At 52.0% G+C, this 23,626-nt stretch overlaps 1 long non-coding RNA gene across 3 annotated transcripts; it reads left to right on the top strand.

Moving 5' to 3' along the window:
• Positions 1–228: 228 nt before the first annotated feature.
• Positions 229–10,660, top strand: LOC118855428. 3 transcript variants are annotated; one of them, XR_005010742.1, is made up of 4 exons: positions 229–423; positions 6,924–7,145; positions 8,181–8,375; positions 10,509–10,660. It is a non-coding gene; the product is annotated as an uncharacterized LOC118855428 (long non-coding RNA). The 3 variants fall into 3 exon arrangements; XR_005010740.1 differs by having other exon boundaries at positions 8,181–10,660; XR_005010741.1 differs by lacking the exon at positions 229–423 and adding an exon at positions 6,469–6,626 and having other exon boundaries at positions 8,181–10,660.
• Positions 10,661–23,626: the final 12,966 nt, after the last annotated feature.

Below are 23,626 nucleotides of genomic sequence, written 5' to 3'. Positions count from 1 at the left end.
AAAATGCAGGCTTGGTTTATGAGTTGGGGAATGTCTAGGCTTAAGAAAGTGTTGGAGAAAATGTTAAGAATGCCAGTTAAACTGAAAAGTGTGCCAGAGAGCTGGTTGTTAAACATTTACCAGCACCACGGTGATGGCTTGTGGCTGTTTAATAAGGGGAGGGATTCATCAAGGGCTGGCCATGCTAAACCAAACTTATTTCCTTTTTAGGCAGGGAAGCGAGTTCGCTTAGCCTGCAGAATGTAGGCAGAGGTGACATTGCTCATCGTGTCAACACTGACAAATCAAGGAGATGGGGCTCCGTGATGGTGGAGAGAGGCGAATCCAGACCTGGCTGAATGGCCAGATCCAAAGAGCAGAGCTGCTGCTGAGGTCAATGCTGCTTTGGAGGGGACTCCTTACAGCAGACCCTCGGAGATCTAGGTTTGGCCACTTACTGCTTAGCCCTTTTCTGAATGATTCTGATGAAACAGCAGAAGCTTGCTGGTCAAAAGTCCAGGTGACTCAAGGCTTGGAAAGAGAGAGGGGGCTAACATGTTTATGGCAGTCAGCACGCACCCTGAATTCTCTCTACTGAAAAGTGGTGGGGACAAATGTACGGTTCTTCTGTTGGGATGAAAAGCTTGACTTCACATGTGCAAGGTGGGGGTGGAGGGGAGACATGACTAGAATTCAGTTCTTGGGAAAAAGAGCGGGGAGCCCAAGTGGACACTGAGTTATACATGAGTGACTGTGTGATTATGGGTGCCAGGACAGCTCAAGCCTCCTGAACAGCCTTAGGAGGGACTTGGTGTCCAGAATGGGGGAAGTTATTGCTGCTGGGTGGTGGCTGGGGCAGCCAAGTGGTGCAGTGGAGGGAGTACTGGGTTTGCAATCAGGAAGGCTCATCTTTATGGGTTCAAATCCAACCTCAGACACTATCTGTGTGACCCTGGGCAAGTCAATTGGCCCTGTTTGCCTCAGTTTCCTCATCTGTCAAATGAGCTGGAGAAGGAAAGGGCAAACCACTCCAGTATCTCTGGCAAGAAAACCCCCAGTGGGGCCGCAAAGAGTCTGCCACTACTGAAACAAAACAACAACAAAAGGTGGTAGCTGGGGATGGAGGTGCCCCAGCACATCGAGTCAGTCCTGGAGTCAGGAAGAGCTGAGTTCAAATCATGCCGCAGGCACTTGTGTGACCTTGGGCAAGCCACTTCACCTCTGTTTTCCTCAATTTCCTCAACTGTAAAATGGGGATAATAATAGCCCCTCCCCTCCAGGGTCATTGTTGTGAGGATCAAAGGAGATACTTGTAAAAGAGCTAAGCACAGAGCCTGACACACAGTAGGGGTTTAATCAATGCTTATGCCCTTCTCCCTAGATGGGACCACGTCTGAAGGGTTGTACTCAGCTGGAAGCATCATATTTCAGGAAGGGTGGTGTCAAACTAGAAAGTGTCCAGAGAAGGGTGACCAGGATGGGGAATCACCTCAACGTCACGACTTGTGATAACTGGCTGGAGGAACTTGGGATTTTTAGCCTAGAGGAGACACGATGTAGGGGACACATGAAAACTATCTTCAAGTATTCAGAAGTCTTATGGAAAAGTGGGAAGAGACGTGCTTTGATTGGACTAGAAGGCAGACTTGGGAGTAATGGGGGTGGGTTCAAGTGGAAGGTGCTGCCTTGAGACCCAGTTGGAATCCCCGCCCCATTGGATCTCTTCAAGCGGAGACTGGATGCCCACTAGCCAGAGATGCCGTGAAAAGATTTCTGGGTCCTATAAGTGGGGGACTGACTGACCTCCAGGTCCTCTCCAGCTCTAGATTCAAGGCTACTGTGTCCATGTGTCCTGTTACCCCAAATCCCTGAATAGAAGGTATTAAAGACGGGTTTTAAGGGTATTAAAATACCCCTTCACCCATAGGGTCAAGGCTGGGCAGGGTTTGGTGCTCCCATTGCTAACTTCTCCATCTGGGTGCTGGGATCTGCTGCTCCTTGTCAGCGTCCCCATTGGCTGCCATCTTTCCTCCTCCACTCCTGGTGAGGGCTCATCTTCTGCTTACTACATCATAGTCCCCACCTACATCCTAGCTCTGCTCTCTGGTTCCCCTTTCCTGGGGACCAGCTCACTTACTTGCCTTATGGGTTGGGTGCCAGGTGGGCATTTTCTATGTAAATAATTTATTAGAAGCCACATCAATACAAACAACTCAACTGGCTTGATAACCATTGACATTTGAACGGCTTAATGTCGTTGAGTAAAGTATCCCTGTGGTCCCTCCTTCTGAAGGTTCTTTGTCCTTCCCTCACTCCTTTCTCCTTATATGTCCATCATTAGTGTCTGCTTATTCTTCCGCTTTTTACCTGTAGCCCCCTCCCATCACTCGCCTTTCTCCCAGATGTTGCCATGGAGACTCGGGATGTAACCATGACATCCAAGCAGACATCTCTGCCCAGAGATCCCAGTTGCCTATGCCATTGAACCTGGCATTGGGGGAAAACTGCAGAACTGGTATAGACTGGAAAAGGGAGAAGGTGGGGTTTTTTCTTCCTTAAAGACACAGGAGATATTTTCCCTCTCAGTAGAATCTAGGGTGAAGGGGAGGCCCAGGAGGGAGAAAACCCATGAATCCAGACTTCCTGGGGAGCTCTTGGGCAGTCCCAGTGAAGCCTGTGAATGCTTCCACAGAATAGTGCTTTTAGATGCATAAAATTCCATACACAGGATGATGAAGGAAATCAATTATGCTGAAATATTGTTATCAAACTATTATCTATTTCAAACCAAGTTCACAGACCCCAGGTTCAGAAAGGGACCATATTAAATTGGACTTTAAAACCCCATAGCGTCTCTCCTGAGCCATTAAAGTGACCACTTTTCTTTCCTGTCATTGTGGGCCAGGGCTTGGGGCCAAAGGGTAAGGAGAAGACCAGACAGGAAAGAGAGAGCTGCCCCCTCAGCCCTCTCCACAGCCCCACAGCTTCATCAAAGCCTCTTGTCTGGGTGATGTCCTGCAGCAGGCTGGCCAGTCCTGAAGTGAATGGCCTTGGACTCCACCTTAGACTGGTACTGCTGATGGCCAGCCTGCCACTGCCTGCTGGGGGCCGGGTGGGGCAGAACCTTTCTGGGTCTGAGCAGAGCCTTCGGGACTGACATCTCCACCTCTGCCTCACCTTAGGTATCTCCACCTGGTCAAGGCCTGGCCCCTCCAGCCCTGCTGCTCATCCATGCTCTGACCTCATGCTCCTCCCTGCCCAGCTCCAGCCAGTCCAACCTAGAGCTGAGTGAGCCAAGTCAACTCTTACGCAGGTAGTGAGTGGCCCAGTCAGGCCTTGGTCCTATTTCTTCCATGCCAGCATCCCAGGTTATCTCTGAGAGATTAGCCAAAAGCCTAGGGAAGGGCTTTTGTGGAACAAGCATTCATAGAGTGCCCACTGTGAGCCAGACCTGATGCTGAACACTCTACAATCATCATCTCGTTTGATCCTCACAACCACCCTGAGTTATTATAGAATAGTTAGCAGTTGGGAAAACTGAGACAGAGGTGGAGTGACTTGCCCAGGGTCACCCAGCTACTAAGTGTCTGAAGCTGGATTGGAACTCAGCTTTTCCTGTTTCCAGGCCCAACGCTCTATGCACCGTTGCGCCGAAAGAGCTTTCTACGGTCAATTCCTCCACTTCTCTCATTCAGCCCTGGCCAGTTTGGTTTCTGGTTTCACTCAAAGGAAACTGGGAGTAACTCCCCAGTTACCAGTGATCTCTGAATGGCCAGATCTCATGGTCTTTGCTCAGTACTTGTCCTCGCCCTGTCTGCTGTATCTGATGCCCCTTCTTCCTGGATATGTCCCTCCTGCTCTCTCCTGGTCTGGGTCTCCTCTGACCTGTCTGACCACTCCCGCTCCTGTCTGACTCCTTTGCTGGATTGTAACCTAAACGATGTCCTCAACTGAGAGTGTTCCCCAAGGCTCCCTCTCAGGCCCTCTTCTCTCTCTCCTCCCTTCTCCTCCCTCCTCCTCCTCCTCCTCCTTCTCCTCCTCCTCCTCCTCCTCCTTCTCTGTCTCTCTGACTCTGTCCCTGTCCCTCTCTGTCTCTCTGTCTCTATCTCTGTCTCTCTCTCTCTCTTTCTCTCTCCCTCTCCCCCTCCCCTCAACAGTTACCATGGGTTTGATCCCCATCTCTATGCTGATAAATGTCTAGCTTCAGCCTTTCCTCTGAACTTCAGTCCCCCATCACCATTTGCCCCTTGGCCATTTCAGCCTGGGTGTCCCAAAGGCATCTCAAACTCTCCATGCCCGAAACTAAACTCTGTAGCTTTCCTTCCAAAAGGTCTCCTCTGCCAAATTTCCCAGTTTCTGCCAAAGATCTCACCACCTTCTGAGTCTCTCGTGCTTGTGATCTCAGTGTTCTCCTTAACACCCTCCCTTCCTGGATCCAGTCAGCAGCCACATCTTGCCATTTCTACACCCAGAGCATCTCCCACATTTGTCTCCTCTCCTGTGAGCCTTTCCCTCTTGAAGCAGCGTTGTGGGTCTGCCTTCTGGCCCCTTACTAAAGTATTTGAATGATCAGAGCACCAGATGGGTCCCCATGGTCCCTGGTCCCTTGGTTCCCATCACTGGGGCCCTTGTGGCAGACGATTAAGGGCTGAGCAGGAAGGATAGTTAACATCAGGCTTAGAAGGAGAAACAACAATCCACTCAATCTTTCTTCCTTTCATTTGGGTCTCAACCAGCTTTCCTCTGGACTTCCAGCTTGTAGAGATGGGGAGGAGGGAGCCAGTCTCTCTCCCTACCTCCCCAGCAGGGAAGGAAGGAAGCAAGAGAAGAGGAAAGAAAGGAGGAAGGGAGGGTAGCTAGGCAGCTTCCACACATGGTATGTGAGCTTAGCCAAGACTTCATCTATCTCAAGTCCCTAAAGGTCTCCTCATCTTTCCTGAGCACGGGTGATGGAACACAAATCCTGAGATGGAGGGGTCCAAAGTCAGGAAGGGGCCCAGTGGCTGGCAGCAAGAGGGGCTTCCTGCACCTGGGCCCCTTCTTGGATAAGTAGATGGCCACAGATGGGAGGATGAGGTTCTTGGCTGGCCAGAAGTTATGGACTTTCAGTGAGTTGCCCAGATGGTGAAGAGCTGAGATGAATGTGAAATCCAAGTTTCCTGGAAACCTTTATGCCCTGGGAGATGGTAATAGAAGTCTTGTGTTTGAGGCATTTCTTTTGGGGTGAAGGAAATAGATGAGATCCTCTGATCTCTACTCTGGAGACCCTAACCATGAGCCGAACTCAGCCTTTGAAAGATTGTCCCCAGGATTCTAATCTGGAGTGGAGATGGGTGTAATGAGCTGGTGGGTGTAAGAAAAATCTGATTTCCTCTCTTGGGGGGTCAGTCTACACCTGGACTGAATGTAGTCCGTATGAACCAAGATCAGGGGCCCTTTGGGAGAGAGGGCTCCCTCTCCTATGCTCCAGCATGCAGGTCGTATGCTTATAACGACTCTGTGGGAGGAGGGGTAGATTATCCCCAATTTACATGTGTGGAAACTGAGGCTCAGAGAAGCAAGCAATCAAGCAATCGACCAACCAGCTCTTCCCATGTGCCAGGCACTGAGCTAAATGGCAGGGAAACAAAGCAGGTGCGTTTAACAAAAACCCAGCTCCTGTCCTCAAGGAGCATATGTTCTGATGGGGAAGACAGCATGCTAACCACTGTGTGCATATATAAACACATATTCAGAATATACATGTATGTGTGTGTAGATACATGCGTGTGCGATGGGTGAATAGGCTACAGGGACCAGGAAAGACAAGGGCATATTGTGCCCCATCCAAGCAAAAAAAGAGAGTCCCTGCCCCCAAGAAGCTTAGAGTCTAATGGCGGATGGCGACCCATAAAGGGAGTTAGAAAGGAGAGGACAGAAACTTGGGGCTGGGGAATGGCGCTCAAGAGAGTCAGGAGCACGGGGTGGGAAAAGGAAGGAAGGGCGTCCTGGGGCCCGCCTGACGACGGAGTAGGCGCTCAGCCAGTGGAGAAGGGGCAACACGGCGGAGGGACGCTCCAGGGGGACAAGGCTTGGGCGGGGGGATGGTCAAGAGTGAGGAGGGAGACGAGGCGGACGATGAAGTCTGAGCGATCGGAAGCCTCCGGGAGCCTCCTGCGGACTGTCGGATTAGAGCTCCGTCCTGAAGAGGGACGGGGAAGCCAGGAGGGGGAGGGAAGGTTCTGCTCAGCAGAGACTGTGACCGTGGAAACATTCTGAGGCCTTTTCTTTAAAAAGAAATACTCATTACGTATATACGTATACAGATATGTGTTTATATTTATTTTTACTTTATATTAAAATACATGCAAATGTATGTATGTATGTATGTGTGTGTGTATATATGTATATATATATATACACACACATATATATATATATGTAAAACACGTCAGTACCCTTTGTTCTTGTCACGTGCATTTCCTCTTTTGAAAGCCTTGTCTGACCCAGCTCAGGGTGCTTGTCCTGGCCCAGCTTGGCGGGACACGGTACAAAGGTCGATGGTAAAGGACCTCCCAGAGCCCCGCGGCTAGCAGATGTCAGAGCTAAGTCTCTGCCCACAGACCAGCGCTTTGTCCAGGGCCCCTCCCCCCTTCTCGGTAAATCAGGTATGCCCATAGCTGTGTAACCAGAGCCAAGTGGAAGCAGACTTGTGGACAAACCGGCTTCGGGGGGGGGGGGGGGGGCGCTTCGTGTCATGTCTGACCCACGGGAAGGGGAGGGATCGAGCAGATAACTAAAGAGCTCCCCTCCACCTGTCTCAGCCAGAGCTCGGTGAATATGTTTCTCTTAGTTTTGGTTACACCTGCCGTAACCCTGCCTCCCATCCCCTCCGGCCGGCAAGACATTGCCTCTGATGCAACGCAGCTCAGAGATGTGTTCACATTTTGCTTCCTCCTTTCTAGGGCCAGGACCGGCCCTTCAGCCGCTGCTTGACTGGAGTGGCTGCTGTGTTTGGTCCGGCAGGAGCCAGGAGGAGGCTTCTTCCGCTTCTAAATCGCGTACCTTTGATCTCCAGGGATGCTGCAACTCTCTGGCACCTTGCATAAGCACCTCTGTTCCAGCGGTTTCCATCCTGGTGTCTCACAAGTGGTGAGCGCTTTCTTCGGCCAGGACCAGCTCAATGTGTAAGCTGGGAAAAGACCTTGAGACTGGGAAATGTCAGTGAAGCAAAAACTAAGGATATTGATTTTTAAAAGAAGAGGCTCCCCACCCCCAAGTTTTCCCATCTCAGTCATTTCTGGGTATAACCCTGCCCAGGGATCCAGCCCTGGAAGGGAACTCGGACCACCCAGGCTGGCCTTCTCAATTCAGTGACTAGGCAGTCACCTCCTAAGGGTCTGGCTTTGAACTGGGCTGCCAAGCCCTCTGGTCCATGGAGAGCTGGTGCTCTCAGGAAGATGCCATTCTAATGGGGGGAGGAAAGTGCCCATAAGACAAGCGAAGGTGGGACAGGGCAAAGGAGGGGCAAGTTTCCAGAGAAGCCCCAAAGAGGAAAGACTGACCTGTGGAGGCTCGCTGGAGGGGGCGGTGCCTGATTTGGAACCTCAAGGAGGGGTGGAGATGTGGGGGGCCTTCGGGAGACGGGAGCCCTGTTTCAGGGATGGAGGGCTTTTGGAGGGGCAGGATAGGAGGAGGGGGCTGGGAGGGGCCTAGTTTGACTCAGACAGACTCCATGTGGGAGATGGGGGTGGGGAGCTCAAAGGCTCCTTCTTCCAAAGGTGGAGGAAGAGTGGGCTCGATTCCCCTTCACGAGCTGGGAGCTGCTGCTGCAATGGAAGATCTTAGAGGAGGCTCTAGAGGGGTGGGAAAATCCTCCCTCTTCGTGCTGGTGACAGAGAAGGGGTGGAAAGGCAGGCCTAGTCTGATGGCACCCTTGCTTTGGGGAAAGCAGGTTTCAGAGGAAGGAAGGACAGGCTCCCACTAACACATTTCTTCAGGGGAGGTGTGCTCAAGGCAGAAGGGAAGCTCTCATCCCTGAAATACTGAAGACGCAAGAAGGTTTCCATGGAGAATCCCCGTTCCCATTCCCAGAGCACTGACCTCCGGGGGAGGAGCTCTGGAAGCTCCACCTATAATCCCTGTCTGTTCCTGGAAGTCTTGCCCAATCCTTATGCCCCATCCTTTTTGTCTCTTGATGGTTTTTCCTATTTATCCTGCAGAGAGCTTGCTGCTGTGGCATACCTTCTCCTCGCTTAGACTGGGAGCTCCTGGAAGGCTCTGCTGATATGGAGCTTGTCAACTGGCAGTGTCTGACCAGCAGCTCGAGCATGCTCCTCCTTCAGCTCATCCAGAAATGCCAACCCTTCCATTTGGGTCAGATCACCAATAGCTCTTGCCTTGAGCCACTGAAAAAGGTTGGAGCCCCAGAAATATGCTCCAGTGGGCGGAATCCCATGGCTCAGCTGGCATCTTCATTTCCTTATATTCTTCTGCCATGGGGATCCGCCATGCTGAAAACTACCAGTACCCATTCAGCCTCTCCCTCTCTACCTGCTCCTTCCCTACTGCCTACACGCATTCCCCTGTCTCCCCTACCCTGAAAAGTTCTCACTTGGTCCTTCCATCTCTACCCTTGCCCTGTATCTCTCTGTCCTTTGTCACCAAACTCCTGGCAGAGGACGCCTACAAGGGGTGCCTCCTTTTCTCTCCTCTCACTCTCTTCTCAAGCCCTTCCAATCTGGCTCTGGGTGTCATCGTGCCACTGAAACAGCTCTCTCCAAAGTTGTGAAGGATCTCGTGTATTAAACCCCAAGGCCTCTTCTCAGTTCTCATCCTCCTAGGCGTCTCTGCAGCCTCTGACGCTGTTGATCACCCTCTTCTCTCTAGGTTTTCAGGATAGCCTCTCTCCCGGGTCTCCTCCCCCCTCTCTGACCGCTCCTTCTCTGGCTCCTTGGCTGGATCCTCCCTCAGATCTTGCCTCCCACTGTAGGAGTCCCTCAGGGCTCTGTCCTGGGTCCCCTTCTCTTCTCCCTCTCTGCTTCCCTTAGGGAATCTCATCAGCTCCCATGGATTTAATGACCGTCTCCATGGTGCTGATTCTCGAGTTTGTCTATCCTGCCCCAGTCTCTGCTGACTTCCAGTCTCACATCTCCAAATGCCTTTCAGGCATCTCGAACTGAACATCCTCTTCAACTCCACGTGTCCCAAACCAAACGTCCATCTTTCCCCCTCACCCTACCCCCCCCCACTCCTTCCCTATTACTGTAAAGGACAACACCATTCTCCCAGGCCCCCAGGTTCACAACCGAGATGTCTTCTCTGATACTAGCCTCACCTTGGTCTAGACCCTCATCAGCTCACTACTGCAATACCTGCTGGGCGGTCTGCCTGCTGCTGGTCTGTCCCCAGTCCAGTCTTACAGCCACAAAAGTGATTTTCCGAAAGTGCAGGCCCAGCCATGGCACATGCACGCACACACGAGTGAGACACACCTTCTCCTGACTCCAGGCATTTTCTCAGGCCTCTTGCATGCCTGGAATGCTCTCCCTCCTGGCCTCCCTGGCTCCCCACCCATCTTTCCAGCTTTTTAAACTTCTGCCCACCCTCAGGCCCCTGTGATCTGGCCTTCGATGGGCCTTGTAATGTGCCCCCTCCATGAGGGCAGGAACTATCTTACTTTTTCTATCAGTGTCCTAACAGCATAACGCTTGGCACACAGTAGGTTCTTAACAAATGCTTTTTTCATTCATTCATTCATCGTGTCCCTGGCAGAGTAGGGGGTCACTTACTAAAACCTGCTTGATTATGACTCCTTCTAGGGGTTGACTGGACATGGCCTGATGGCTGATTAGAGGCAGGCGCAGGGAGAGAAAGGAAGGAATTAAAGGTGCCTCTGGGGTAGCGAGCCTGGGGAGTGGAAAGCCGGGGATAGCTAAAGAGGCCGGCTTTGGAGTCAGGGGTTACAGTGGGGTCGGGGGGGGGCGGTTAGCCCCAAGCCTGGATTTCAGCGGACGTTCTGATTCTGCTGACCCGGGGCATTTTGGGTCAGCCTTCTAAGAGGTTTCAGTTTCCTCACTTATACATTCAGGTCTCTGGCCTCCAAAGTCCTTCTGGACCCGTATCCTACCATCTCTTCAGTGTTTCCATCTTTTGCCTTTCATTCACCTTGGCATCCCCAGCCCCCAGGGCAGGGCCTTGAACATCACCCCAACACAGACCTAAGTTTGATGAATGACTGAGGGAGGGAGGGAGTGGAAAGTCAGTCTCTTCTAGGGTCTGTGGCTAGAATATTTAGAACCCAGGCCCTTCCTCCCCCTCACCTCCCTGAGGCTAGGGATCTCCCAAAGGGAATTTGTACCTCCTGGCTTTTAAACCAAAGTCCAATTCGGTATCTCCTCTCACTCCTCAAATGCAGATTAATCTGTGGGTGATCTGATTAGATTACGCGAGGTGGGGGACTTTGGCCTGGAGAACAACCACCATGGCATCCTTATCTAAAATCAAGTTCATAGAAGCATATCAATTTCTTTTTAAACCCTGATATACAGCAGTGACCATCGGCTGGCTGGTCCCTTTCCCCTATTGACCTTGCTTGGCACAGACCCACACCCTGATGCCTGATGGACGGGACGCCCAGACTCACCTAGCCCTAAGGGAGCCTGGATTGCCAGGGCTGAAGCACCATTTGGCTGTACCTTTCTCTCTTTTTTAAAAATAAATCTATTAATCTCACTTGTTTTTATGTTATGATTTCTGAGCTCTTTCTCTTCCTCTTCCCCTGACCCGGGTGACATCCCTGGTGATAAAGGTTGGAGAAGGGAAAAAGTACAAACATTTCAGCAAAGCTCCCCCAACATCCACTGTGCCTGACAGCAGAGGCACCGTTTCGAACCCAGAGCCATCTCCTGCAGAAAAGGGAGGACAGTGCATCTTCTCATCCCTTCGGGGTCAGTTCTGCCATTGCAATCTCACAGTGTTGCTTCACTTTTTTCTCATTCTTTGCATTTATGTTGTCACAGGCATTGGAAAGATTGCTGCCTGGATTTGCTCACTCCCCTTAGTGCCTTTCCCCCCTTACTCTGCATTCCCCGGACTCCCTCCTGTCAGTAATATTCCACAGCATCTACTCAGCCATGGCCCTCCTTGGTTTCGAGGCATCTCAGGAGCACTGTGCCTTTTCCTGCCCCACCCGCCTTTCTAGTCTCATCGCCCATCACTCCCCTCCATTGTAGATGGCAGGCCAGCCAAACTGGCTCCTTACGGGGTGCTCCTTCTCCTTCTTGGCACCTTTGCAGGGAGGGGTGCTTTGATTCAAGAAGTCCCAGCAGTGGCAAGGGAGGCTGGAGGGCGATCGAATAACAGTAGCTTGTCAGGAGCAGGGGGACTGTTGGTTTGATGTCAGTTCCAGAGCAGAGGGGTGAGGCGGCCCTCGATGACAAGAAGGGGGGGGAGCAAACCAAGTGTGCACCTGGGGCAGCCACGCTGGGCGCCTTTTCTGAAGGGAGCCTGCCATCAGCCCTTTTGGGGTGGCCCTGGACATGCGCCACACCTGTTTTCCTTCAGATATTTCCCTAGAGTGACCCCTGCATGGGGGCGGCTGAGATGCTCCCTAGCCTTGCTGTGCCACAGGCCCCCTCTGATGGAGCCCTCGTGGGAAGGGCACAGGCCCATGAAGGTAGATGTGTCCACTAGGCATGGACTCCTGGATTCAGTAGAGATTCAGGCTTGTAGCTCAGGACAGAGACCGGGAGTCGTTTGCATGGCTAGATAACTTGATTAAGGGATGCTCCCAATGAGCTAATTACAAGCATCGACCTTTGATACAAATTCACAGGTCCAAGATATCACCCTCCCAGGCACCGTTTCAATCCTGAACCCTGAGCTCCACTTGGCCAAATTAACCTTCTTTGAGCTTGCCTTTCTTGTCTTTGCCCTGGGGCCCCCACTCATGGTGGCTTTCACATCCTGCCTGCCATGTTCCAGAGGCTGCTGCAGCTCTGGAAGAGGCCATGTTTTCCTCAGCAGTAACCTTACAGTGATGCTGTTTGGGTCAAAATCTCAGCCAACTTCTCTGACCCCGGCTGAGGCAAGAGGGGAGCTTTCAGAAGTCTGTGACGAGGGACACGGCCATCCTCGGCATCCCTTTGGTGTCTGCTGTACCTTAGTGGTGCCAGTAGTCACTGGCAGCTGACCACATGGTCCCTGGCCTACCAATCTCCCTACAAACACCCGGGGAAGACAAACACAGACAGCCAGGGAAGCTGCCTTCCCAGAGCCCCTCTGCCACATGGGGTTGGCACCCTCCTGGCTCTTTGGGTCTGTCTCCGTAGTCTGAGGGCTAATGTAGAAACACAGGACCAACTCCGCTGCTTTGCAGGCTAGCCAAAGGCTAGTGCCCTCACCAAGCTTGTTGACCCCCAAGGGTATCTTTCTGCCCCAGAGCTCACTCCCTGGTCATGGAATCACAGAATGCTACCATCTCAAGAAAATGAAAATTCTGGCTATCCAGATGGTGGGTATGAATCCACCCAGGCTGCAGCAGCTTCAGGGACAGGTGTCACAAGACAAGGAGACAGGCCAGTCAGTCACATATCAAAGCAAAGGCTAACAGACAGCCAGAGCCTGGGGGAGCTCTTACAGGAACCAGAGGGGGGGGTGTGGGAGGGCTGGGACCAGCAATGGGGGTGGGGAGGAAGGGGGCTGGGGCTACTCTCAGAGGTCCTGGGCCCCCTGAAGCACTAACAGCCTGAGAACCACCTGCCCCCCCTCCCTAATGCACAAGGCATGTTTTGATTCTGGCTTCTGCCATTGAAGCAGTGACCTGGGACATTAGGTGGCCCCCTGTATCCTCAGTGGGTACAGGCTCTGCTCCATTAGGCTGGGAGCTTCCTAAGGGCAAAAACCATGTTCATACCTTTCTTTGTATCCCCTGCCCTTAGCACAGAGCCTGGCATACACCAGGCACTTAATCAATGCCTCTTGACTGAGTCTCTTTGTATCCCCAGCCCTTAGCACAGAGGCTGGCATACACCAGGCACTTAATGCCTCTGGACTGAGTGTGTCTCTTTGTATCCCCAGCCCTTAGCACAGAGGCTGGCATACACCAGGCACTCAATAGATGTGTCTTGACTTGAAACCCTGCAGTTGTGAGCTGTCAAAGGAGGCATTGACAAAGAAGACACACAGGACTCCTGCTCATTCTCTGGACGAGGCCATTGCATTCACACAACTCAGCCACCTTCCATTTGAGAAGATTGGCGCCCACACTGAGCCAGCCCCAGCAGGACCACCTGCCTCCCCCCCCGTTTCACCTCCCTGCCCTTTGATGGGCCCAGCCCTGAGGACTGGGAGGCCCTGAGAGTGAGGTTCCCATCTGGGTGCAGAAGGGGCCGGGAGGCACCTTGTCCAGAGCAGGCCTCTCTATGGCTTTCTGGGTCCCACAAGGCATTTTGGGGGATTCCTTCACACAGCCCTGGCAGGTCAAAGGATGCCATGACTTTTCAGGTCCAGAAATAAAGGCCCAGGGGACACAAATGGGGCATAGAATCCTGGCTTGAGGACTGGAAGCGATCTTGGAGATCATCTGGCTCAGCCCAGTTTTCAGATGAGAAAGCTGAGGCCCCAGGAAATGACTTGGCCAAGGCCACGCATAGGATCCTGGATTTAGAACTGAAAGGGACGTCCTCTGAGGCCATCTAGTCAACCCCCTCCTCTGGCGGAGAAGGGAACGGACCCCCTGGGAATGACTACCCAAGAAAAATGATCAGAGACAGGCTTGGAGCTTGGGCCTCCACCTGGGAAGAAGGAAGTGCTCCTTGTGTCTGGGCCTAGAGCCAGCAGAGGTCAGGCCCAAGGCCTTGGGCTAAGGCTCACCTGGAAGCCTGCCTCCACCAGTCCAGAACACCCCAGTTTGCCCACCAGCTGACTTTTCTTTCTTTTGCCAGCCTCTCTCTTTTCTGGGATTCATTCTCCGAGCTGTGGGATGCTGGATGCCCTGGGAGTGCTGGCCTTGGCTAGTGAGGACACGCCATGGATGGGGCTGAGCTGACATGTGGCCAGAGTGGGGAGCTGGCGTGCAGGGATCGATTCGAGGGGTGCAAAGCGTCCCACAAGCCAGAAAGGCGCTCAGAGATTGTCCATTCCAGTAATGACAATGCTCACCTCACCCCAATAGTAATAATAAACATTTCTACAGCATAACACTTCTATAACACAAGCAATGCACCTTGCAGGCATGATCTCATTTTATTCTTCTATCGACCCTGGGAGGTAGGCACTATTACCATCTCCGTTTTACAGATGAGTGAACTGAGCCTGAGGGAGGGTGGGTGACTTACCCAGGGTCACACAGCTAGTGGATCAAGGAAGAAAGAGCCACAGCATGCCAGAGGTGGAAGAACCTGCCTGGGCCCCAGGGGAAGAGAAGGGGCCGAGGCAGAGTGACCCAGAGCATGAGAGGCTGAGCTCAGGGCTCTGAATCCCCATGCTGGGGAGGGTGGCACCAAGGACCTGCTGGGGCTGGGACAGGACTAGAGGAAACCTCCCTGAGCAGGCCTCCCTACCCGGGCGAGATGGCCTCGAGCCCCACTGGAACCATCCTGAAAACAACAGGAAACCAAGCTGCAGCTCGGCCAGAGGGCTCTCCCTCTGCTCTGCCCTCCCTCAGTGCTGGCGCCTTCCCTCTGGGGCTGAGGCCGCCCCATCGGAGGTAAGCTCACATTCTGACTTTTATTTATTTGTAATCGTGCAAAGCATAGTTCCTGACATGCAGTAGGCGACTAATAAGTGCTCATCTACTTCCTTCTAATGAAATGATGGTTCTGAGACCCTGGCACCTGGCCAGGAGCTGCCAGGAAAATAAGCCCAATGATAGCATCTCTATAGCACTTAATGAGAGGTAGCTGGTGCCTCTCCTTCTGAAAATCCCACCAAACAATTCTGCTCTGCACACACACACAACCTCTAGCCTACCTCCTGACTCCTTCCCCATCTACTTCCCTTCTGATACAGCCGGGCGAGGTGCAGCTCGTGTCCAGAAGTCCTGACCCTGGAGCGTTCAGTGCACACAGCATCGATTCAGAAAAATTTCATGGATAAAAGCTAGAATTCCATTCTGCTTCCTGTCGGAGATAACCTCGTCATAGACAAGTCAGCCTGGCTGGCTGAGCAGGGTCCCCGGCTTGGCTGGTTGGCTGGGTAGCCAAACCTCCTGGAAACTTCTGTGGGCCAGTCTGGTGCGCACACTTCCTTGGGAGGCGCTCAGGTTTTCCTTCAATGGCCTTTCCACGGCATCCGCCCTCCTCACCAGCCCTTCTTTAGTCAATCAGTAGAGAAACGTTATTAATCACCTACTATGTGCCAGGCAAAGACAAAACAACCAAAAGCCCAGGCTTGCCCTCAGGGAGCTTCCTGTCTAATGGGGAAGCAGCATCCAGTGAGAACAAGATGTATGCAGGACGATTTGGAGAAAATTAAGAAAGCAGGCATCAAAGTGAGAAGGGCCCAGAGATGCTCCGGGGAGAGAGGACACTGGCTGGGCCTCGAAGGAAGCGGGGAAAGTCAGAGCCAGAGACAAGGGAGAGCCAGGCCGAGACGGGTTAACTGTTTGGAGGGACACAGGGGACCAGTGTCAGGGGATGAGGAAAGTGTGGAGTGCTGGGCAGAGAGGAGGAGAGAGCAGACTGGAGGGCAGGAGGGGCTCGGCTTATAAAGGCTTGAAGAGCCAGCAGAAGTTGTTCTATTTGATCCTGCAGGGGATAAGGAGCCATTGGGTTTTACTGAATGGGGGAGGGGGAGGAAGGGTGTGTGTGTGTGTGTGTGTGTGTGTGTGTGTGTGTGTGTGTGTGTGTGTGACTATGTTGGCAGCTGAGAGGTTGAGGGGAGGGGAGTTTGTGGAAGGTCTGAGGAGGGAGAAAGAGGTTTGGGAAAACCTCTGCGAGTGACAGAATGATTGATAGGGGCGGTAGCAAAGGGTTGCCTTACTCTAGTTGAGATGATGTGGCATAAGTTTGTGGAGCCCATTCAGCACAGTTTCCTGACTTTTTCTAGCTTTGTTCAACCACTCGAGTGTAGGAGGGAAGGGTGGGAGGGATCCAAGGTTGAAGCTTGGCAGGGCAAGATCTTCCATGAGTAAGGGGCGAGGGGCTGGAGAGAAGGGGACAGTGTAGGGCTACACTAACTGGTGACTCACAGAGTCAGATCGGGAAGGGGCGACAACCTGGGAAGGAACTCAGGGGCACAGGGATTGGAGGTCGAGGGAAGGAGAAGGAATGGCACTGGGGGCTGCATGGCAAAGTGAAAGGTAGAATGACAATAGATCGTGACCAGACTAGGAGATGTCAGAGCTCCTGACCCCAGAGGTGGTGCCTTTATGGCTGATGGCAAGATCAAGGGTATGGACCATCTGAAGTCGGGTGGAGGTCATGGGAAATGGGCAAGCTGAGGAAGTGGGAGGTTGGGGTGTTTGAGGGAGCATCATCATGTATGCTGAAGTCCCCTATTTATGGGGGCAGGAGTTGGGGAGGTTCCCTCAGAGCAAACAGGAAGAGAGGACTTCCCCACCTCCTGGTACATCTAAACTGCCTCAAAGATGATAGTCCTGACAAATGGATGCTTGGAATTTGTAGCTGATCTTTGGGTCCACCTAGGTTTGTCTCCCACCCTGTTACCAAGGCTGGAGGAGCTGGGAAGAACCCTGAGATGCCTCTAGGTGGAGGAGCTGGTCCAAGCCCTTGTTTCTAGCTGTGTGACCCTGGCTCCCAACCTCTGCGGACCTCAGCCTCCTCTTTGGAACGAGAGCAGAGTGAGGGGGTGGATGAGATGATTTCTAAGGTCCCTCCAGCTCTTCCTGGACCGCCCTCTGGTACACTTTCCCTTCATTCCATCTTTTGCCTTCCTGTTGAGAGGTTGCCAGGCTGAGATGGACTCATCAAATAAAAAGACCCTGGATATCAGCAGAGCCCAATCAATCTTTAATGAAAAACCAACAAACATCCTGAGTCTTGGCCAGGGGGCAGAGGTTGAAGGCAAGGGCAGCTCTGCTGCCTGCTCAGCCTCCTCCATGGCTGCCAAGCCACAGAGGGCTGGCTCCCACTCCAAGACCAAGCCAATTAGATGAGTGCCCCCCCCCTCTCTCCCTCCTCTCTCTCCCTCCCCCCCCCCCCACCAGCTGTGTATTCAGTCTTCTACTACCAAGAGCTGTGACCCACCATTTTTAAATGGATTCATGAGCAGTGATGTAATTGGTAAATAGTGATTGCTCTTTCTGTCACATGAAGGCATTAAGCTCCTTCCCCACTGATATGGGGACAGGCTAGAGAAGGCAGGACTTGGAATCTATTTAATGCTTGAAACCAAGCAGAACACTTGGAGCAAAAAGCTTGGATACTTGAGGGGTAACTGAGGCAGTCTAGCTAGCCCATGACTAATTCCCATGTTATTTCAGACCATGGGATGGGGGGCGGTGCAGGAGACAGAGGCCCGGGCCTGGAACGATCTTCCTCCCCGTTGTCGTTCCCTTCCAATCTCAGCTCAAACACCACCTTCTGCAGGAGGTCATTCTCCCCTCCTCCCCCTCACTACTCATGCCTTCCCTTTGAGGTGCCCTGTCTAGATCTTGTCGGTCTGTGGCTGCTTACATTAGCCTGTGGGGGATGGGGTTGTTTGGCCATTTCTCTGCACCCCCAGCACAGTGCCTGGCTGGGCCGTGCTCTGTCTTGTCATGCTTTCTCTCCTCTGCGTCAGTCACATGCGTCTTCCCATGGTCTCCTAGTTCTTCACATTTGCCACTTTGCTCATGGCTGAAAGAGAATTAGGTACAAGAGCTTTCATATCGAGGGGTCTTTACACTGTTCTTGGCCTGGGGGAGGGCAGTGAAGCAGGGGAGAGGGGGCCTCCTGGCATGTGAGCATGAAATCCAACTCCTTGGTAAGGTGTGAGGATGGACTACCATGACGTGCATAGACTGGAGGTGTTGAAAGCTGGCCCACCGTGGTGGGTGGTGAGTGCCAGGAGGGAATGTCTGGGGGAGGGCACTGCAGCAGGCCAGCTCGTAAAGAGCCAAGATTACCTCAGGACTTGGCCTCCTTCGGTGGCCTCCACTGTTCAGAGCTCAGCCTTCCTTCCTGAGTCCCAGAAGAAAGGCCACTTCCCTCTTGGCTAACACTAAGCACTCTACCAAGTGGGTAAAGGCCTTCTCCACTCTGGGCTGTCCATCTGTAAGATTAGATAAGCTAGGTGAGGGGGGCGTGTGGTTAAACCCATCAACCTCCAAGGGCCCTGCCAGCTCTGAATCCAGGATCCTCTGGTAACTGGGTTTGGGCTCCTGCACACAGGCCTCAGCGAGGGGCCTGTTGGGGGATTTCTGCTCTCCTAGACACCCCAAACCCACCAGCTGGGATGTGGATTCAGGGCATTTCTTCCCCTGGCTGTTGCTAGTTTGTATTTCTTCTTTTGCAGATTGCCTGTTCATCTCCTTTGACTATCAATTGAGAGAAAGTAAATTTGTTAATTTTTTAAAAATTCAATTAAATATAAAAAGAATCACCAGCCCGAGCCTTTTCTTCCAGCGAGATACCCTCTTGGGCAGAGTTGGGGGATGGACACTGGTAAAGGAGGCTGGGGAGAGAGGAGAGAATCAGGGAGGGGCAGGGGGCTGGGGGAGGCAGGGACGGAAGAGGTTCTACACCTGGTGCTCTCTGCTTAGACCTGGGCAGGCAGCAGGGGCCGGGGAGGGGATGGCGCCTCTCAAGTCGGAGGAGGAGTGCCAGTCCCGATTTTGCCCCTCCCCCTCCCTGCTTTAAAGCCCTCTCCAGCTTCAAGTAGGGCTACGATCCTATGAATTGGAGGATTGGGGAGACTTTGTTTAAACCTCTTCTTGTTGTTCAGTCATTTTCAGTCATGTCCAACTCTCTGTGACCCCATTTGGGGTTTTCTTGGCAGAGATACTGGAGGGGTTTACCGTTTCCTTCTCCAGCTCACTTTACAGATGAGGAAACTGCGGCAAACAGGGTCAAGTGATTTGTCCGGGGTCACACATCTAGAAAGTGTCTGACGCCGGATTCGGACGCAGGTCTTCCTAAGTCCAGATCTGGTTCTCTATCCACTGCACCACCCAACTGCCCTATATAAATCTCTTAAGACATAGGAAATAAAGGAGGGGTGTGTGTGTGTGTGTGTGTCACAGAGAGAGAGACAGAAAGGAAGACAGACAGAGACGGAGATGGAAAGGTGGGAGCAGGGAGAGAGAGAGAGAGAGAGAGAGAGAGAGAGAGAGAGAGAGAGAGAGGGAGAGAGAGAGACTAGGAGCGTGCTTGACTTAACCTACCTGTCTGTTACCTCAGTATTCACCCAGACGGGAATGATCACCTTTTTTCCCTGGAAATGCCCGTTCACACTTCATCAGCCCCTTTAGGGTTATGTAACACTTTCCTTCCCAGCCTCGGGAGGCCCAAGGCAGGTTTTCAACCTCATTTTTTGGAAGAGCTGACATTTAATCGATAGCCCCCAGGCCATGACCGAGTCCCTTGACCAATCGGAGCCAGCGTCGGTCAGCAGCCATGCCTCTCCTGGTTCGCCCGTAGCTCCCACTTCTGTCTGGTCTATTCCTTCCATCGAGGGGCTTTCCCACGTGACCAAGGTAACTGGCTTCAATGCTCAGGATTCCGAGAACCATGGGAAGAAACCAAAATGAGTGGGGCCAGAACAATTTCTACAGTGACAGAAACTGTCAGAAAGAACGAGGCCAAACCACGGCAAGTGAAGGCGGCAGAATCGTCACAACCAACTTTGGTCCCATAGAAGACAGTGTGTGTCCCCTCCCTTTTTTGCAGAGGTGGGGGACTACGGGTGCAGAATGTTGCAGAGGTTTTGCTTAGTTCCTACCCCGACCCCTCCTTTTACCCTGCGTTGTAAGGGGTGGGGACAGGAGGGGTCAAGTGGGGAATGGAGGTGACGTGAAAAGGATTCCCTTGTGGCTTTTAGGGCGGGGGTGCCCTCTTTGGGGTCTAATTCCTAGAGCATAGGCATGTCTTTGCTGGCAGGCCCCAGAGGGCTCAGGGGCCCCAACCACTGGGGCTCCCAACCTTACGTAACTGTTCCTTCCACCACCCACCTGGGCTGGAGCCCATGTTGACCAGGGCCTGCCCTTTGGACTTCAGGAATGTGTGAGTCTGTAGTGGTACAATCCTCTTTCCCTACTGCCCTGGAACATCTAGGTGACCCCGGCCCACACAAACAGCTGGCAAATCCCCGTGTCAACTGTTCCTTCTTTCGGACATCTTATGCTGGGACCAGGCTGGCCTTTGGTGCCTGGGACCAGGTGCCTTTGGACGTTGGCTATTGGGAAATTGGATTTCACTGCCCAGGAGAAATGGGCATAGCCTTTGCTCTTACCGAGGCTAAATCTGCCTCTGCACCCTCCCTAGGACTCCTGGTCCTGCCCTCCAGGGCCACACTGAGCAAATGCAACCCCTCCCGGGTCCCTTCAGATTCTCGAAGGCAACCATCACGTCCTTCTGAGACTCCTCCAAGCCAGACATCCTCAGTGCCTTCAGCAGGTTCTCCAGTCTCCTCAGCATCCTGGTTACCTCCTCTGAATGCTCTCATCTCATCAATGTCCTTCTTAGAATGTGGTGTCCAGAAATGACGCTTTAGATGCTGTTGTGAGCTCCAGCTTCAAGAGACGGACCCCATCAGCTATTTGTATGGGTTCTTGAGGAAGGTTGGAGAGGGGCTTGAGCCCCTAGTAGACCTTTTCTTTCCCCATTTGGGAGGGAACAACCCAGCATAACCCTGGGTGTTGAAAGCAACACCCACCTGATAGGGGAGAAGATGTGCTTCATCTGTCTCCAGGCCTGGGTATGGGTCCTTTTGGTATTGTTTATTGTGTCAGATCAAACCTAACCTGTCAGTGCCTTTGTGAGCCCGAGTTCTCATGGGGGAGCTGAGAGCCCTTTTGAGGGAAATCACAGGAAGCTAGAGAGTGAAGTTCTTGGGGTGTCCTGGAGGCAATAGAACACCAGACCCAGCAATTATGAGGGGTGCCCCAAACTACCCCTGGCTCCTCAAGGCAGGAGAGAAGTGTGTTGCTCCGCTACAAACATCATCTGTCTTGGTCCCCATCACAGCTGATCAAGGTTACAGACGAGGTATGCAGGCACCCATCTGAGATCCCACTAACCGTGTCACCTCCTGCAGAGAGACTCACTGAGACAGAAGGATTCCCTCTCTAGGCCTCAGCTCCCCCATCCGTAAAATGAAGGAATTGAGTGAGATCATAGACTTAGAGCTTGAAGGTTAAGCTTAAGCTTAAAGGACACTGAGTCTTGCCCCCTCATTTTATAGAAACTGAAGCACTGAGAATTGCCTGAGGTCCCTTGTCTAGCAGGTGTCTGAGAAGGCATTTGAACCCAGTTGCTCCTGATCCCACACTGCCTCTTCAGATGACCCTGAAGATCCCTCCAGTGGAACCTCCGACCAGAAAGTGCGGTAAATGCTAGGAAGTGGGACTATCTTAGAGAGGCAACTGGGGCATGGAAGGACCCACAGAACCCTCCAGTTTGGCTGCTGCCAGGAAGTGACTTTGTTGAGGACAGTGAGCATCCCTCTCCACGCCACCCCCCCACATTGACCTATTTCCATGGAATAAAGACCCATGAGAGAAGATGTCCCCACTGCTGAATTCTAGAGCCAAGCCTTGGAACTGGTCTTCTCCCCCGGCCCCTCTGCCCAGGCACATCTGCTCCGGGGGACTCTTCCACCATGACCCAGCAACACCCAAGATGGCAGATGGGCATTCCTTTGGCCTTCTTGGAAGGTCGGCTCTCCCCTCATAGCCCATCCTTTAGATCCCAGCTCAGCATGGCCTTTTACAGGAATGCTTTAGCAGCTGACCCGCCCAGAGGGAGAAATGCACCCTTTTATCTATACAAACATTTTGTCTATTGTTCCCTAAGTCTAGATAATCAATGGATTTCCATGGTGGAAATGCTGCCCCGGAAAACAGCAATCGTCAGCTCCTGGAGTCGGATCCAGAGGGTTCCAGGACAGCCCTGGTTGACACCTTGGCCGTTAGGGATCCTCGTAATCTGGAGGTGAAGACGTTGCTTCAAGGCGGAGAGTCTCACCAGGGGGCCCTGACCAAGGATGGGAAAAAAAAATCGTTTTTTTTTTCACTAATCTCCAGTTGAAATTTCATATTTCCTTCAATTATGGATTTTAAGAAAGCATGATTCAGGGAAGGGGTCCAGAGGCTTCCTGGAATCCCCCAAAGGTCCACGACACACAAACAGGCTTAGATCCCCCTCGTCTAAACCGATTTTTCCCATCTAGTGATTTCTCGTTCCCCAGTTCCTGCTGAGTGAAGCTTCCTCCTGGACATCGAGTCCTTAGAGACCTCAAACACCCCTCTCTGTCCCATCACTGCTCATTCTCATTTGTCTGTCCTATTAAATGAGTCAGCTTTTCAACTTTTTAGCATTATCAGAGGGTGCTATTGGTGACTGCTTTAAAATATAGTGCAATATCTCATTCCTGCCTCTTTTCTTTGTTTCTTGTCAGACTTGAAGACCCCTTGTTTTTTATCCAAATGAATTTTGCAATTTTTTTTCTCATTCTATAAAGTAACGCTTTGGTAAGTCAATTGGCCCTGTATAAAACCTGTACCTTAAATTAAATGTTATTATCATTTTTATTATATTAGCCTGGCACTGTCAGGAGCAACAACCAGCTCTCCAATGTTCAAAATCTCCCTTCGTTTCTGTAAGGAATGTCTTACGATTGTCCTGAGCATCTGGGTAGCATCACTCCCCAAATCTTCTGGCATTTCATAATTATTTTAAGTAGAATTTGTCTTTCTATGTCTTTCTCCTGTTTCTGGTGGTAGTATACAGACAGTTTGTTATTTTGTATCCAGCTCATTTAATCAGTCAGTTAATTAACAAGTATTTATTAAACATTTACTAGGTATCAGGCATTGTGCTAAATGCTGGGGAAAGAAAAGAAAGAAGGAAGAAAGAAAGAAAGAAGAGAGAGGGAGGGAGAGAGACACAGAGAGAAAAAGAAAGAAAGAAAAGAGAGGGAGGGAGAGAGACAGAGAGAGAAAAAGAAAGAAAGAAGAGAGGGAGAGAGGGAGGGAGGGAGAGAGAGAAAAAGAAAGAAAGAAAGAAAGAAAGAAAGGAAGAAAGAAAGAAAGGAAGGAAGGAAGGAAGGAAGAAGGGAGGGAGGGAGGGAGGAAAGAAGAGAAAACCAGTTGGATTCAAGCTACTGATTGCTTCAGTTCTTCGCCCCCCTCCTCTTTTCTCTGAGGGTCCCTAAGTAAACCATCATATTGTCAGCACAGTGATAGATATTCTTGCCAGCCTTGTGCACCTATGTCTTCCTCCTGCCTAACTGCTACAGCCCAGCTCACCTGGCCACCTTGGGAGCAACAGACCACCCACAGGGCTCTTGCTTGCTCATCATGTAGGGCTTCTGGGAGAGCACTCCCCTGGCCCCAGTTAGTCCAGAAGAGATGCTAGAAGAGCTGGCAACTGAGTCCCACTCGGGTAGTTATTATCACCACCTCTTCCATTGCCTTGGCTAGCTGAGCTTATCCAGGCTACTGATTCTGGACTGTATGGCTGGAAGGATCAGGTTTCTCCTGCTAAAAGACTATGGCACCCAGCAC

This window comes from Trichosurus vulpecula, chromosome 6 (genome assembly GCF_011100635.1).
Source record: "Trichosurus vulpecula isolate mTriVul1 chromosome 6, mTriVul1.pri, whole genome shotgun sequence".
NCBI classification, from domain to species: Eukaryota; Metazoa; Chordata; class Mammalia; order Diprotodontia; family Phalangeridae; genus Trichosurus; species Trichosurus vulpecula.
This window is presented reverse-complemented; position numbering and strand designations above follow the sequence as displayed.